The sequence below is a fragment of the Chiloscyllium plagiosum genome, unplaced genomic scaffold (assembly GCF_037043375.1).
Source record: "Chiloscyllium plagiosum isolate Xiang-an unplaced genomic scaffold, Cpla_swu_hap1 HiC_scaffold_16, whole genome shotgun sequence".
NCBI lineage: Eukaryota > Metazoa > Chordata > Chondrichthyes > Orectolobiformes > Hemiscylliidae > Chiloscyllium > Chiloscyllium plagiosum.
The window spans coordinates 24,739,465-24,756,122 of record NW_028270154.1 but is presented as its reverse complement, the minus strand read 5'-3'; the positions used below and the strand labels follow the sequence as shown (position 1 = coordinate 24,756,122).

The following is a 16,658-nucleotide window of genomic DNA, read 5'->3' as shown; positions in this document are numbered from 1 at the left end:
AATAATTATAAATGAGCCATTTAAAATGTTAATTACAGTAATTAGTAAAGAATAACAATCGGCTTCGCATAAGACCACAGGGCAAAGTAATCCATTTGCTGTGTTTTCTGAGGTTTAAGCAATTCTTTAAGCCGTCGAACACACTACAGTATAACAAAAAGACACTGTCAAATGCATCAGGAGAACTGTATGTTATTTGTTTGGGAGACTTATAGTATTTACACAGAAGGTACACATATTTGCACAGCTATTATATCTATCAGGAATGCTTGATGAATAAATAAATTCAGATAAACCATTTGCCTCAAATACCTTGTCATTATACATATAGTTCATTATAATTTATTGTATTTACTACATACAGAATAACCAGTGATAAAAGAAGTTTTAAAAATAGTAGCAGGTATTTGGTGACATCTGTGTACAGGAGAGTGATAAACGCACACATGTAGCACTGCGTATGCACTAATCCTCTGTCTTTTACCCCAATGTGTGATGCTTGATGTAGAGGTATTGAAATTAAGATATTTTCTATGGAGTGTATAGTATCAGGTATGAGTGAAGAGTGGGCCTTTACCTGGCAGGTATTCTACATGGACAGAAGCTGACGGAGACATACAGGACCAGATGATTGAATTGTCAGCTTTTACTCCGGATGTACTATACGTTGAAACATATTTGCTCCACACATTTAGAGGCATCAAGATGTCAGTTTGCTATTTATCTTCTTTCATGGACCCTTCCATCATTCCGAGCTTTGTGTACATATGTCCACTGTGTAATATGTTGACAAAAAAATGACAGCTGGGAAGCACTCGCATGGAACCGTGACAAATTGCAACAGCAATGACAGCAATTTATCATCCACAGCTCAAAACCACCATCTTCCTACTTCATACTGTGACCTTATTAAAAAAAAACTGCTATTCTTACCTGGATGTATTTTCATTGCTGAATTTTTCATTTCTCCATCCTAAAACTTCTATAATTGAGGTGAGATGCCGATTACTTTAGGGCATCAATGGAATTATTTATTTTGACAGCACACTATTAATCTGCAGCATTTCCTAAATAGATTTTTTTACTACTACCCAAAGTTTATGCTTCGAAATATGCCTCATTCCTTACCTTGACACTTTTTTCTTAAAGGAAGTCATTCTTTCTTGTCCATTAAAACTGCTCACTTCCTTCCCCTGTTTTTTTCATGATGGACAGGAGAGGGACAAGCACTGAGTCTCTTCTCTCTGCAAATACTACTATGCAACAGAATTTATATTATATGAAACAATAGTTTTTCTTTGGTGATTTCTCCCAGTTTTCAGAGAAGATGTTGTAGTTCTAGGCCCAGGAATTTCTTTCATAGCATTAACAAAGAAGTTAATTCTAAAAATGCACACAATTCCCATTCCCAGGTCCCTGATGTCAAGTAATGCTCATCATTCTTGCTAATTTCATTAATGCACTACTAAGTGCTGAGGCTGGGACATAGTGGTCATGTTGTTGAATGAGGTAATCCAAAGACAGAGGCTAACATTCTGGGGATGTGAGTTTGAACCAAACCATGCACATGATAAAACTTGAATTCCATAAAATCTGGTACTAAAAGCATGTAACCACTGTTCATTGGTCTGGCCCACATTTGACTCCAGAAACAGATGTTATTTTTCTTTTCTTTCATACATGGGATGTGAATATCGCTGACTTGATCAAGTTTTTTTGCCCATCCTTAGTCGCCTTTGAGAAAGTGATAGTGAGCTATTTTCTTGAACGACTGTAGCTTTGTTATAGGTAGACCCACAATGCCATTAAAAAGGGAGTTCCAGGATTTTGAACCAGTGACATTGAAGGAACAGTGATATAATTCCAAGTCAGGATGGTGAGTGGCTTGGAGAGGAACTTGCAGGAGGTGGTCTTCCCATGTATCTGCTACCGTTGTCCTTCTAGTCGATCATGGTCATTGATTTGGAAGGTGTTGTTTTAGGAGCCTTGATGAATCCCAGAAGTGCATCATGCAGACTTGGATACAGGGATAGAAGGCTCTGAACCTCTACCAACATTATCTCCTGCATCTGTTGCATCCGGTGTGGTCTCCTCGATATCGGGGAGACAGGACGCCTTCTTGCGGATCATTTCAGAGAACATTTCTGGACACGTGCATCCACCAACCCCACTGCCCTGTGGCTGAATACTTCAACTCCCCCTCCCACTCAGTCAAGGACATGCACATTCTGGGCTTCCTCCACTGCCAAACCGTTACCACCCGACGCCTGGAGGAAGAACGCCTCATATTCTGCTTTGGGACCCTGCAACCACATTGGATAAATGTGGATTTCAACAGATTCCTCATTTCCCCTGCCCCACATTATCCCAGTCCCAAGCCTCCAACTCAGCAGTGCCCTCTGGACCTGTCCATCACTCCCCCCCCCCCCCCCCCCCCGACCTAACACCTTCTCCCTCACCTTCATCCACCTATCACTTTCTCAGCTACCTTCCCCCCACCCCACCTCCCTCCCATTTATCTCTCAGCCCCAACCCACAAGCCTCATTCCTGATGAAGGGCTTATACCTATACCGTCAATTCTCCTGCTCCTCGGATGCTGCCTGACCTGCTGTGGAATTGATGTTTCCTCTTGTGGGGTACGCTCAGACAATGGGTCATAGTCTTTGCATAAGTTGTAGCAAATTTAAAGCAGAGTTGAGGAGAAACTACTTCTCCCAAACGATTGAAAACCTGTGGAATTCGGTATCCCAAAGTAAGTGGATGCTGGGACAGTAAGTAAATTAAGCAGGAGTTAGACAGATTTTTAATTGGCAATGCGTTGAACGGTTATGGGGAGAAGGCAGGAAAATGGGGGTGAGGAGCATATCAGTCATGATCAAATGGTGGAGCAGACTTGATGGGCCCAATGGCCTAATTCTGCTCCTATATCTTATGAACCTATGAAGAAGATGAACACTGCTATTTCTCAGCGTCAGTGGTCGAGGGAGTGAATATTTGTCCATATGATGCATATCAAGTGAGCAGCTATGTCCTAAATGCTGTGAAGCTTCTTGAGAATTGTTGGGACTGCACTCCTCCAAGTATCTGGGTGCAATCCCATTACACTCCTGACTTGTGCCCTGAGGATGGTGGATAGGCTCTGGGATTTCAGGAGGTGTGTCATTCACTGCAAGATTCCTATTCTCTGACCTGTTGTTTTAACTATAGCATTTATATGGCTTGTTCAATTCCATTTCTGGTTAATGGCAACCTCCAGAATGTTGGTAGTGGGGGATTCAGTAATGGTAATGTCATTGAACATTAATGTCATTGTCCGGCACCTTTGCGGATCAAATATTACTTGGCATTTGTAAACCCAAACCTGGATATTATTCAAATCTTGCTGCACTTTGACACAGATCACTTTAGTGTCTGAGAAGTTGTAAATCTTACGAGCACTGTACAGTCATCAGCAAACATCCTCTCCTTATGGAGAGAAGATCATTGAAGAAGCAGCTGAAGATGGTTTGGCTGAGGACACTACCCTGAGGAACTCCTGAAGAGATGCTTTGTAACTGATATGACTAACATCTTAATAGTCAGAGCCGCTTTTCTTTGTGCCGAGTATGACTTCAACAAATGGGAGTTTTCCACATGATGTCTGTTGTCTTCAGTTTTGGTTGGGCTCCTTGATGCCACACACAGTCAAATGCAGCCCTTGATATAAAATAAACTGTCCTTGACGTCACCTCTGGAATTTAACTCTTTTGTCTCTATTTGAACCAAGTCTATAAGAGAGTCAGGAGCTGAGTGGAACCCAAACTAAGCATCAGTGGCCAAGTTATTCCAAACCAAATGCTACTTGCTAGCACTATTGAAGACACTGTGTAAATGATAAACAGTAGAGCTATGGTAAACAATTGGATTGTATTTGTACTGCTTTTCTGTACTGGACATATCTGGGCAACTTTCCATATTGTTGGGAAGATGCCAGTGGTGTGGTTAACTCTTAATTGATTCTGAAATGGTCCAAAGAGCCAATCAGTGCTAGGAAGACGAGGGATGGGCAATAAATCCACATCCCAGACAAGAACAGATTTTTAAAATGTGTAAAATTTGGCAGAAACAATTGGCACCAAAAGTCTCAAACCCATACCATATATTCTTTCTTTAAATACAGAAACTAAAATTTCAACTCATTTAACTATCATTCATACACATTAGGCATGGCATGCTTAAGTTACTGCAATTGGGGAAGCCTTTCAATCTTTAATGTGACTTATAGATATGCCATAAAAAGGCATCAGAAAAAACAGAAAATGTAGAACAAGTCTCAATAAGCATGAAAATATTCAAAAATTCCAATAAAGCACTAACTAAATAATTGCTTCCTACTGTGTCTGAAAATCAGATCGTTATTTGAAGAGGGCCTCTGAGCCAAGGTATTTGCAGGAAACATGTGTACCAGACTGCATTAACATGTGGACAGCATGTTGCTATCTATGGAGATGAGTTCAGGTGCAGGATTTTTGTGCAAGTTCTAATTACACGCACACTTATGTTCAACATACCGCATTAGTTAGGCTGATTATTTGCTTTGCACTTTGATTGCATGTTGCTCTAAGTACAGATATTCAAGAAATTAAGGTCTGTTATCTGCAACTCTGCCAGAACACAAGCTCAACATCAAAGGAAACCACACATTGTTCTGATTTGGAACTATGTAGCCATTCCTTCATTGTCTTTGTACCAGATGCCTGGAACTCCTAATCGTTCTGTGGATGCATCTGCACCATTTGGAATGCAACAGCTTGTGTAGAGAGTGTACTATCACTTTCATGAGAACAATTAGGGACCAACAACAAATGCTGATCTTACCAGCAACACTCACTTCCCAAGACAAAAATTTAAGAATCCATTAGATTTGCAACACTGGCTTTGAGGCACTCTATAGATTGTCACATAAAGCCCTTCAAAAGCCAAATTGGTGTATTTTTAAGTAAACAGATAAAAAAGATAATGCGAACCCTGATAAGAAAGAAAGGGCTTGCATTTATTCTGTTTTTCACACCTTTAAGATGTCCCAAATTAGTTTTAAACTAAAAGAGGGCAACAGAAGCATGAAACAAACTCAGAAATGAAGGTTGATTTCTGTCAACCCATTTTATCAGGTGTTCATACCAAAAACAAACATTGCTAGAAAAACTCAGCAGGTCTGGCAGCATCTACAGAGAGAAAGCAGAGTTAACATTTTGGGTCCAGTGACTGGTTCTGGAGCTGGGTCTGAGGAAGGGTCACTGGACCTGAAATGTTAACTCTGCTTGCTCTCCATAGATGCTGTCAGACCTGCTGAATTTTGTTTGTTTCTGATATGCAGCATTCATAGTTCTTTGTTTCTTTTCCCCAGGTGATCATTCTGTTTGTAGTTACCAGATAATGGCTCTGTTATTGAAGGAGATAATTTCAAGATTCTGAAAGATTGGTCTGTTGTAATGCCAGGCATTTTTTTTTTGCTACACAGTCCTACAAACAGCAATGGTAAATGGCCAGATAATACATTTTAACAGGTATTGTTTGAGGGATAACTAATGAACACAGTTGGAGAACACAGTGGATAATTCAGCTGCTTTTCTTCTGATAGTGTCAGGGGATTTTGTATGTACACCCGAAAGGGCCACCATGGCAGTTTAACATCTCACCCCAAAGGCAATTCAGTTCACCCTCAATGCCCATTTAGATTATGTGTCCAAGTCTCTGGACATGAACTCAAACTGAGAGTAATAAAGTAGACCAAACACCTCAAAATATATTAAGAAGGTAGCTTTTTCTTATTTTAAAGGCAAGTACAAGGTATGACATCCTGGATGCAACTTGACTGGTCAAACTATAAGATTTGAAGCAAAACACCCTTTATTCATACACTATAGTTAAAATACAACAAAAGAAAGAGGAAATTGGAATAACAACTCTATTGGAAAACATAAGAGAATAATAGATTATTTAACAACCAAAAGTTAACTGCTCCAATATAGTGACATCCCATAAACACACTCTTGGTAAAAGATTGTCTCACATGCGACTCCAGCAGCTGGAGCTGAGACAGAGAGTCGCAGAGAGAGATGTAGTGCAGCTTCCACCCAGTTTCAAGACCAAGCAACTGTGAGTGAAAAGCTAAAACTAAAAATCCTGGCTCTTTGGGAGCTTGCCCCACCCATTTAAGCTGCTTCTACTGTTTCTACATTAGAAAGAAAGAAAAACCCAAGGCCTCATGAGCTGTTTACTTTATGGGCTTTCAATAGCCAGCTCAGCACATCTGCCTTAAAACTTCTTTTCAAAAAAGAACCTAGGACAAAATAGAGCTCTTAAAGCCACGTATCGTCACACTGACTCAGACAGTAAGTGCCACCCACGGAGTTATAACTAAATCATCTATCAGCTGGTAAATGTTTATAATTTCCTTCCCCATATTTAACTTGTGGGTATTGAAATTTTAGTAGTTTTAACAATATACTTATCCATGTGAACTCTTTTTTTTCTCACTTTGTTTTATTATTATTTTGCACTGGAAGAAAGGAGAACTATTTTGAAAGGACCATGTTTGCATTGAAAGAAGCGGTTGCATGGCATAATCAAGCAGTAAATTGGTTATAGTATTTCTAAGTCAGCAAGTTTTTAGATATTGGACTGTTGGTCTGGCAGAAATGTAGATTAGGGTCTATAAATTCTGCCATATCTGAACTTATAGCAACATGCAATCAAAGTGCAAAGCAAATAATCAGCCTAAATAATGTGGTATGTTGGACATAAGTTGTGTGAAATTACAACTTGTACAAAGGTCTAGCAGACCAACTCATCTGCCCCATACTAATGTGGCTGTCCACATGTTACGCAGTCTGAAATACATGTCTCCTGAAAACATCCTGACTCAGAGGCCCTCATCAAATTTTGATCTGATTTTGAAGCGCGGCAAGAAGCAATTATTTAGTTGGTGTTTTATTGCAATTTTTGTGGTGTTCCCATGTGTCTGCTGCCCTTGTCCTTTTTAGCTCCAAATAATCACAGGTTTGGATGTGATAGAACAGGTTTTGTGCTTGTACTGCAAGTTCCTTGTTTCATTCAGGAAATTGATGGGAGACAATATCGGAGGTAGCCGCGAACAAAACAAATACATTTGTTCACCTTACTGCACAGAGCCTGCTCCCACACATTGTTGCCAGTCTGGTCACTAAAGAGATGATGTGTTGAGCAGGCCCCCACCTGTTATCACCGTCTTGGGATGACCCAAACTGGATTAGTTGAGGAGACAGACAAGTAAATGGAAAATAAAAATGGATGAATATTTATGATTTATTTGCTGTGCATTCAGTGTTACTGAAGAAGTGGGGCGGGGATCATCATATTTAGTTCTGATAAACAGTCCATTTTCTTCAAGTATCAGTTGGCTATCGTGCTTGCGTGTGTGACAGCCATGACATTTGCTATCAGCATTAAGCACATTTCAGAACACATTGCTATTTAAGAAGAAAAACACGAACCACATCAGAGCACTGAGAGAATGATAAATGGGAGGCTGAATGTGAAAGATAGCAGATCAAGTCAAAATTGGCATCTGTAAATGGAGCAGGTACACAGCGCACCAAAATAAATAAAAGCTTTTTTCTTTCAAAAGAGATTATTACACTGAGTTTTCCATCAAATCCTGACATCTGCCGGTCCCCTGCAGGTCGCATTTTATCAGTAGTGCAGAACAAAAAAAAATTCTCAGTTTGAACAAATACATTTTAAAGTAACTCCTGGAGAAAGAAACTGTTACAAACAATACAGCAGCCAATGTTTGGTTTCCGTGAGCCACAGCTTATAAAATAAATAGAGAAAATATGCACTCAATTTTGAAAGGGATCAACAGAGCTACATCTAATAACGTTGGATGATTCAACACTTTTTCTTCTTTCTCCCCTTGAGGTTAAAACTCAAAAATGCATCTCCAAACCAGTTTTTGGTCTGACCTATTTCTAACCAGTTTCTTTCCTCCCCTTCATCTCTAGAAAATGCATAACTTTGTTGCATAGCCCATGACACTCCCTTTTTGAAACATAAATTTGCCTCTGCCACATATTGCATGATCTCCAATTGACTTCAAATTCAAGCTCACCCTGGCCAAGATATTAACAAACCTTTGACAAAGGGTCAGTTAGACTCGAAACTTCAGCTCTTTTCTCTCCTTACAGATGCTGCCAGACCTGCTGAGATTCTCCAGCATTTTCTCTTTTGGTTTCAGATTCCAGTATCTGCAGTAATTTGCTTTTATGAACAAATCTTCATTGGTTTAGTTGAAGTATCAAAGCTTAGGCAAAATCAAACTAAAACAAGAGAAACAACTGACTTAACAATAAAAAATGTTATCTTCTTTGGGTTTCTGCTGTCAAATAGCTGTGCAGTTCAGCTCCTTACAGTAAGGTCTCCAATAAAGCTCATTTTCTTCACTGGACAAAAATCTCAAACTTTTCTGTAACTTGCAATGATATTAGAAAGCACAGAAGAGTCCATTTGGCCCATCTACAGCTGCTTCTGAAGTCTTGTCATTTTATACTTTTTAAATCTCCAGAGTAAACACTGGAAGTGTTAATATGTTAATATGTGTACCTAAATTGACAGCTGTATTCCAACAACATAAACTCCAAAAAGTACTTCATTTGCTGTGCTTTGAGGCATTCTGAGGTCCTGGAAGGCACTATGTTAGGTATATCCTATAATACGTTTGGTTACTTCACCTATTTTCATCCATTTTATATTCTGTTTCCAAACAAATATGTATCCATACCATTCCTTTTTAAAACAGCAAACTTGACAAAGTGCCACACATAACCTTGATCCCTCAGGATCAAAAGTTATAAAGAATTAAAAGCAAAGAGAGAATAATCAAAAATAAAAGTGGAAAAGAAAAGAAGCTTAAATTTCGGAGTCACAAGCATCACAATTCTATGCATATAAATATTGATTAGGTCTATACAGGAAAACCAAGTAAGGTGTAAGAAACGATTTGTACAGAAAAGTGTGATCACAAATGTGGAAACAAAATTAATGGTGTCATTTAATTATATCAAACTTAATTGGTAAATATTCAGCAAAGGAAAACAGCAAAGCCAGGCAGCCAAAGTATGGATGATACAATTAGAATCCTGTTAAGTGAAAAGCATTTTCTTTTGATGAGTGACCAGATTGTAGCACACATTTCATTTTAATGCAATTTTTTGACAACACTGCTGAGGTAAAAAAAATTACCACAAAATAAAACAACTATCAGCATGCCAACATTAACATCCCATTTAAAATAAAAGTCACAAAGGTCATATTTCAACATCAGTTCAGTTATTTTTCTGTCTGTTCCGATATAACATTTTAATGCAGAACTGGCTCAATAATAAATCTGTTTGGAACCAAGCCATACAAGTCGAGTTATGTTTCAAATTGGTGCAGTAGCTGGTGATCTCAGTGTGATGGATTGGAATTGATTAAAGGAATCTCAGAGGGATTTGAGCATTGTGGGTTATGCCGACATGCAGAAGACTGGGGTAACACATGCAGTGAGACCTATCTCGAAATCAGGAGCAACTTTCACCATCCTTTAGATCTTTCACAGGCGGTGTGTAGATATTCTTGCAAAATAGTGGTGAGGTGCCAATTGATGGAGATGAAGGGTTGATAATGGCACAACCTGCCTCATTAATATTCAACCTCCCATCTTCCTAAACGCGCCAAATAAAGTGAGATGTTGGGAAAACTCAGTGAGGAAGTCAGAGCGAGCATCTGGCAGATTCAGCTCCAAATGATCTTCATGTTGGATGCCAGGCATCAATATTTCATGGCAGGCTTCATGGGCACTGGTTGCGTGCACATGTTCACGGACAATTGGCATCTGACATGTGCCAGCTTCTAAGAACCCTCATGGCATAATTGCAAAGCACTTACAGGACACGTCTACATTTCAATGCTACACCAGTAACTCTCATTGCAATATTGCTGTAAGGATATATGCGGTTGTGGATTGGTCTGCATTTCTGGGCTCTTTGCTCAATGTAATAGCATTCAATCATTCTGTACCTACCTGGCCTTACCTTTTTTTGTGCTTTGTCTCCTCAACTAAAGATACCAGGCTTTTTTACTGCTGTCCTGTTTCGCCATTTGGAACAGACACAAAGCTGTAAAGTTTGCCATCGCTGTCAACAGGCCTCAGTCAAGTCAAAAGAGAATGCCTTCACTCAGGGGTTCCTGGTACAATAAGTCATGGGGAGCATCTGAAACCAGCCCAAAATCTGCTTGGAGTGGTCAGATTCAAGACCCTGTCCTCATAAGGGGCAAAGCCCTGAACGATTGGCATCATGCAACTCACATTGATTCTTTTTGCCCTACTTTTGGCTGTTTACCCTCATGGGATGAGACAGAAGCAGTATTACGGAAGATGAAAGTGGGTGGGAGAGCTGTTACTGTTGGTGTGGGTGGAAAGATTCTTAAATGAGTGAGTGGGCACGCAGGATTAGTGATGTCAGAGATTGGGGTGGGTGAGGGTTAGTGAGGGGGGTTGTTGCAGGTAATAGCAGGAGTGGTGGGAGATGGGAACAACATCAGAGATAGTGTAAGTATGAGATATTGGAAAGAAGTTGGTGGCATTTACCCTGGTGGAGTGGAGAAGGACATTGACCTTTTACTTAATGCACTGTACATTCCCCCAGGTGAATGAAACTGCTTTAACCCAGGTGGAAACCTCAGACCAAGCTGGCATAGTCTGGTGTCATAGGTTCTACAGGTGTTCCTGGGGGAGAGGAAGCCCTCCATGTGCACTACCCCATGCTGCAGGACCTCCAGAACCCTGCTGCTGCAAACGAGGGTGTTGATTTTGTTCTGTCTGCCATGTCCAATGCGAAAGTCAGCAATTATGCAGGATATCTCAGGACCAACTGCGTTAGTTTGAGTACACAACATGAGTTTAATTATAATGTAGGGAAGCAATGCTGATGAATTCTGGGATAACTGCTGAATGGGGAGTTATTCTGAGAATAGTGTGTGGTAAGATGGGATAGAAATTGAATGAGAGACACTGTCAGGATGGAGTCGTAAGCAATGAGGTGAATTTTGTAAGATATGGTGAGAAAATTCGTTAAGCCTCTCAGGGAGAAAATATCCAAACAAAACCAATGCAATTTGGATTTAGCCAAATAAAGTCAAGATTCAGCCCAGTATCTTTGCCACTGGACTAAAGGACACGACTTGCCAGCAGATTGCATGGTGTGTTGATGTGAGTCAAAGGGTCAAAGACTTGCGTGTACACCTATCCCTCCAGCTCCTGTCTAAGGTCAAATAGTCTGCAATCTCTTATTGTCTGGTATAACAGATGAACTCTGGTCAATTGGACAAAATGCCGGAGAGTCAGAATATCTAGAATGCAAAATAACCAAGATAGCTATTTTCAACATTTATTTTTGAAAATGAACATCCTGAATATTGACAGTATGACTGTGCAACTAGCTGGGAAATATCAGTAACTAATGTTGTGCTGAGGATCTGAATTAACACATTTTAAATTTACTGATGATTAAATTTCCTGGATAGTGACTATTGTTGCCGATGATGAATTGTACTTTAATCTGACTGGGTCACAGTTTAAGAATATGGTATAGGCCATTTAAGACTGAGATGAGAAGAGACTTCTTCATTCAGAAAGTGGCAAGCCTGTCGAATTCTCTGCCACAGAAATCAATTGATAGCAAGGCACTGAATGTTTTCAAGACGGAGTTAGATATAGTTCTTGGAGCTAATGGGATTAAAGAATATGGAGAAAAGCAGTTACAGGGCACTTGGTTGGATGATCAGCTATGATCAGAATGAATGATGGAGTAGAATTAAGTGTCCCAATCCTGCTCCCATTTTCCATGTTTCTATGTTTAAATTAGTGTCAGAGTTAAAAACAGTTAATTGATAAACTGTGGAATTCAACATATTGATCTTATTATCCTTTATGATGTTCACCAATGCACTTGACAGGCTAGATGCCAAACTGACCAGCACCTAAAAATGTGTCAAGGGTTCACAATGAGGCATTAATTCATGCCAGTTGTCTCTGATAAAGACAGCATGTTGACTCTTTGTTGCCTGCTAATACGTATGATGGCTATGCACGGACTACAGTAAACACACTGTTGAAAGGTCGCATGCCTCTGCAGAGGGTGCTGGATTGTGCAAGGCTAGCACCAGTTAAAGTTAGTCTGCTTGCACATCTGAATGTGGGAGAGTATTTTGTTGAGAATAAATGCTGGAACTGTTGGTGGAAGCTACTCTGAGAAGGAACAATTGTTGCACAACTGTAAGGTCAGGAGTTAGCTGGCAGAGCCAATCATTGCTTCTCCTTATCCTGATGGAAGTGAATGTGATCAACATTTTTGGAGTAGCCCATCACTCATGTTACCTTGGCCAGGGGTGCAGCTACAAAGAAATGGTGGTACTTTCATTCTTTATCCTACTTTTCACATCCCATTTCCTCCTCTTCCCACAATCTTTTCTGCTTTAAAAGCTACAGATGGTGTAATCCTGAACCTCTTGCTTTTTTTCTCTATCCCTTATGCTTAACTTACACTTGTAGCTTTCTCCTCTCAGATGCCCGTAAACTGCAACCAAGCCTGGCAGAAATAGAAGGTCTATCACGGAACAGCATTAAAAAAGAGGTAAAAAAGCAACATTATCATTTCCTCTCGTTTACTCACAACCAGCTTGGACACTTGCTACTGCTCATACTTTAAAAGGCATCTTCGCCAAAATCTGTGCATTTTGAAACAATCGGCTTCAGTGACAACAGGCAGGGGAGAGGACAAGGCGAGTTGACCAAAGGCCAAGGGTGCATTCACATTCTGCAAAAGAAGATTCAAATAACTACATCGATGGGACAGCATACCAGACAGCTTTGGGTTATGCATGGAATGCCTGGTGCATTTGCAGTGCCTGTCCGAAATCTTGAAGGCGATGGCAAGGAGCATAGAATTTTCTCACAGTAAATTGTTACAAGGCTTTGTGTAGAGCTTGAAACTGACATTTTCCAGCACAGAAGTGGTAGTCAACTTGGTCAGCACATTTGTGGAGCCAGCCATAATGCCAAATCTGGTAGTCAATGTGGCACTTCCTTTGCAGCACATGCAGAAGCCACCAACATCACAGTGTTGTCATGGAAGCTTAGATTTCAGTAATTCAAGGTCACACAGCTGATGTAGAATGTCACACTGCACTCAAGCAAGCTTAGATGACTGCAACTCAAGGTCAGATGATCTCATGCAAACTCAATTTGCCACCTTACAAATTCCGACTGCAGCCAACATGCCTGTAAATGTCAAAGTCTAAAGGTACCCTCAGGGTGTCACAGCAATCTGCCCTCTAACTGATTACTGGAATTGCTGAGGCATTGTCCAAGGAAAATGACAAGGGTTATGTGGGACACAAGTGTGATTCCACTCTCAGACTGACAGCACTTTCATTCTACAAATTTTTTGCATCATTTACATTGGGGAAAGAAGGCATTGTGACAATAATGTATTTTAAAGAAATACTTTCAGTTGAACAAAAATAAATTACTTTTCTTTTCAAGCACTTTAGACTCTTCTACCTTCAATTTTGTCATGGCCAGAAGTTGATTTATTATCAATTTCTTAACAAATGCCCTTTAGTTTACAAAGACTTTTCTTGCAGCTTTTTCCCAGGTTTAAAAAAAACTTATTTGCTGAATATAATACTTTAAGCATTGCATTAGCTCCTCAGCCTAGAACTTCTTATTAAATATAATGATTTTCACATTTTCTCTAAGGGACTTCACTCACATCTAGTATTGTCTCCTGTATCATGGGTGTATGGACTAATAGAGTCATAGTTATACAGCATGGAAACAGATCCTTCGGTCCAACGTGTCTATGGTGACCAGGTATCCTAAATTCATCTAGTCCCATTTGCCAGCACTTGGCCCATATCCCTCTAAACCTTTCCTATTCATGTACCCATCCAGATGCCTTTTAAATGTTATAATTGTCCCAGCCTCCCCATTTCCTCTGGCAGCTCATTCCATACATTTGGAATTTTTCTTCCTGTTGTCCTGATAAGACTTTTCATGGTATACTCAAACTTTTCCAATATTTCTTGAGCCAATTTTAGCTGCATTAAGGAGGTGGCTCCTGCATTCATAGATTCTGGTAGGCTATGTTTGCTTTTAAGCTACTGAAAAACTCAAAGATACACTCAAAGTTTTCTCACAGGTTTTTGTCTTTTTCCTTGAATGGCAGTGACATTTATAGAAGCGAATATTTCCAATTGCTGCTGCCATATTATAATGTGACAAAATCTTTTGCCAAATCAGCCCTCATAATCTCTTGGAAATGGAGTCGAAGGAGGCAAATTTTGAGCAGTTTTTTCTTCAACACATGTCTTATGGCCACATGACCCTCCACATGCAGTAAAATTAATAATTGCAAATGGGTCTGGAAGGGTTAACATTGAGAAGTACAAAAAGCACCACCCAATAAGTGGTGTCACAAATACTTGTAGACAAAGCGTCCTCAGGTCATTCTTTTCAGATCCTAATATCTGGTTCTCTTAAAGTGTCTGTGACTATGTCCATCGTGTCAATATATGTTGCATCTAGTTGTTAATATGATAACTTTCCACACTGTTGTCAGCTGCACAAACTTAGCATAATTACTTGAGCCAATGTGAAGTCATTTTGCTAGGGCACATTTATAAGGCTGACATAACTAAACTCAAAAAGCCCTGGGAAGCTTGATCTAGTGATGAGCTCAAAACTATAACTTTAGGGCAAACCACTGACCCTGACAAAGCCACTAAATGCGTACATGGGCTAATTCTACAAATGCATTAATAATGAATGTTGATGCTATATGTATGATTTTGAGCGAATGTTATACAGTTACTGAAACAGAGGTCAATCAACAAATGTAGTTTTTTTCTCCAACAAATATATATGTGCAGCATTCTTACAGGTTTTCTTTTGTTTTTGCCTAAACTTTAAATATAGTGTGCAAAACATCATGGAGTAGAACTGTACAGTTTACCATCGTTCTTGTGCAACAGTTGCTTCGTGAAACCAGTATCACACGAGGAGAGTCGACCTATCACACAAACCAGGTAGAGTAAAAAGAAAGTAAATCAGCACGTATACCAGAGCAGAGTCCAGTAAACAGCTCAAGAAGGATATTGCATAGTTGTAACCATCACTTTTCTGCAACAGGGAGGTTTTCCAGGAATGAAGGTAAGCCTACCAATCATGGTCGGCTGCCTTCATAATAATGGATCAGTCAGAAAGTATGTATGGGGCAGGAAGCAGAGATCTATTTTAGCATAGTGCTCATTGAACTCAGGGCTGTAGCTGCACCTGGACAAAAATGCAGGTAGCCTGGTCCTTTACCTGAAAGGAGCATAGACAAGGATGGATCAACCACCTGATCCTGATTGATCCTCTGGGAAACGAAGCAACCAAATCATGTCCCTACTAGTATTATTGAACTATTTCACTTATTGTATGAACAGAAATCAAATGATAAATTGTGCTGCTTTGGGCAATAACTTGAGTTTTGGGTCATTGGTATGCAATGTATATCTTTAACCCCCATGATAGGAATAGCCTACAACAGAAGGTTAATGAGGTATTAACAGTCTACAACAGAAGTAAAACCTAAAGGCTTCCTAGGAGAAATTTATGATTCAGACCTTACATTTTAGTGAGCTGATACTTATATCAATTGTCATCTCATGTATTTCAAGGTAGACACTGCGGCAAGTGTCACTATATTATCAGGTAGTGAGTGATGGTTACAAAAACACTGTTTGAAACCAACAATAGTGCAAATACATGGTCCAAGAGGCAAAGATAAATGGTACGATGCATGCAATTCAATTCTCCAATTATAGAAAATCTATACATACTTTACAATTACGGATTCTCATTATTGAGTAAGAAGGCATGTCTTGACCTCAATCTTCTTTAAAATTGCAGAAGCAGTTAAACTACATGAAGTCAAATAGCTGGTCAAGGAACTGTCAATCAAGGACCAACCAATAAGGGGTAGCCAATGTCATATTTCATGATATTCACTCGATTCTTGGTGGAAACTAAACATATTGTTGACATAAGAAATTTGTTTTATACTATCAAAGAACCGAGAACCTGAGATTCTACTGGATTTACACAAATGTCATCCACTCTCACCGCTGAGGGTACTTAAACTGCGACAGGCAGCAAGGTTTGTGAAGAAAAATTGAGCATAAGATAACCAATGAACAGCATACCCCAGTGGAGCCAAGTCAGAGAACTGATGTAATGCAAAATACAACACAGCTTGGTGAACAAATCGTTTTGACAGATTCAGGTCTGATGTTAGATGCTGGGGTGACTCAAAGGAGGCAAGTTCAAGCAGAATATTTGACTTTCTTATCTTCATGGGAAGAATCCTCAGTAACTGTGGCAGGGATTACACCATGCCTGAAGCTATCCTCAAATAGCAAGATTGAGGAAGTGAACATGACAGTTTCACTAGTAATGCAATAACTGAGGGTGAAGGAGAATTTCCAAACTAATCAGCAAGTTGAAGTGAAGAGTTTACCTGCTTCTGCACAAATCTTTTGGCAGATTGAG

The 16,658-nt window shown here is 39.7% G+C and overlaps 1 protein-coding gene across 21 annotated transcripts in view; it reads right to left on the bottom strand.

The window, feature by feature from the left end:
* Positions 1-16,658, bottom strand: part of LOC122556528 (teneurin-2-like) — a 2,772,576-nt gene that overhangs the window by 349,346 nt on the left and 2,406,572 nt on the right. The gene's annotated exons all lie outside the window — the stretch shown is intronic.